The sequence below is a fragment of the Lipotes vexillifer genome, unplaced genomic scaffold (assembly GCF_000442215.2).
Source record: "Lipotes vexillifer unplaced genomic scaffold, Lipotes_vexillifer_v1.1 scaffold756, whole genome shotgun sequence".
Lineage (NCBI taxonomy): Eukaryota > Metazoa > Chordata > Mammalia > Artiodactyla > Lipotidae > Lipotes > Lipotes vexillifer.
The window spans coordinates 3,066,081-3,068,000 of record NW_006773042.1 but is presented as its reverse complement, the minus strand read 5'-3'; positions in this window follow the sequence as shown (position 1 = coordinate 3,068,000).

Below are 1,920 nucleotides of genomic sequence, written 5' to 3'. Positions count from 1 at the left end.
CCTGCTGCATGTTTGCTCCATGCTCAAAGTGTATTTTAATAAAAGGTCTACTTCTTTGGTTCATTAATGAGAGATAATCTAGCACATTTTCACTGTGGAAACATGTCTCATGCTACTTCTCAGATATTGGCTTTTGGCCAATCCTAGTTACATTTTCTAATGTTCTTTATTTCATTTAAGTGCGTTCCCCTTAGCTTTTAAACTTGATAGTATTTTGAGAGACATTTAATCCATGTAGTTTATTACTTTAGCTTTTATACATCCCATTTTATCACTTCAGTGTATAGTAAAAGTTCTTTCATTCAAAAGATACTAAGCAGCTTAGTGAGTATTTAAAGAGTCTTACTCTGGGAGAAATAAAACTTGGCAGTTTAGGCCAATTCCACAATTTTAGCGTTTTGACTTAATTTAGCACAGAATTTAGAATCCACAGGAGTGGTATATATGTATTTATGGTTTCATTAGCTTCCGATCTTGCAGTTTAGCTATTATGAGTTCCTAGGCTATTTTCATTTGTTAAAAATGAAGGAATCTGTATTATTCTCCAGCTTGAACTGCGGTTTTCCCCCAGTTGGCAAATTAAACCAGAGTAAAAAATATTTTTGATGCGTCAGTAACAGATATTCAGAAAAATAAAATTAACTTCCTCTGAAACCGGGGCTTTACCAAAGTGTAATACAACATTGGGTCAGGAATTGGAAGACTATATCTACAGTTTTATGGTTGGGACTTTTTCAACTCAGATAGCTCTGAGTTTGAGTCCAATCTTTGTTATTTACTGGTTTCGTGATCATGAGCGTGCTTTGTATCCTATCTACTCAGTATCGAGATGTATGAAAGGGGCATATTAAGAGTACCTCTCTCATAAATTTGTTGTGAGGCAAATACAAGGTGATAATTTACTTAATGCAGAGCCCAAAGCATAGTGCTTACTGGAAGGTTAATTACTGATAGAATTTATAAAAGCTGCTTAAAAGAGTACCTGACTAATACTCCCACGATGATAGTTGGTAGAAGTCTCCTATTATGAAATGCCATTTCTCCCCTGCACCCTGCATTCAACATTCCTCTTCAAACCAATTTTTTGTTTTTTATTCTTTCTTTCTTTCTTTATTTTTTTGGATCTCAAAACTGCCATTTCCTCTACTTTAGTGATAGTCTCAGTTTTCATTGCAGTTCATTGGAGCTAATAAAATAGTGTTCCAATTGTTTGGGGGTTTCTTATTTTTAGTCAGTTCCTACTGCATTTCTTGCCCCACAGTGCCACTAGGTCAGTCATTTTAATGCACACGTTTAAGGAGGCACATTCTTGTTCAAAACCACTGATGTCTCTCCGTTGTCTGTTGAATATAGCATGTATGTTCATCATGGCATTCAGTGTCGTCCAACCTGACTTGCATCAACATCACCCACTCCACCCCTGCCCCCATTTCTCAGGGACCAGTGACACTGGATCTACTCCAAAACAGGATGATTTTCCACACCTCTGAGACTGTGCCCTGCCTGCCTCTACTACCCATAATTCACTTGTCCCATACCTGTGTTTCACAGCCTCGTTGTCTTTGTGACCTGGTGTTTTGGGAGTAGTTTAGATTAGTCTTCATGGCCTCAACACTTCTTCCATAAAGGGATGCATTTGAGGGGCAGTGCGGTGGACCTGGATTTAGGAGGCAGGTCTTTGCATCCTTAACATCACTACGATTTAGCAGAGGGGCCTTTGGGAAATTCTCTCAAGGATCTGAGCACTAGTTCTCTCAATTGTAAAAGAGATACCAACTATTTTCTCCATTCTCACAAGGTTGTTCTGGGGAATCAGGTGCTGAATTTATTTTTCTATTGCTGCTGTAACAAATTATCAAAAACTTAGCGACTTAAAACAACACAGATTTGTTATACTACTGTAGGTCAGAAGTTCAGCAG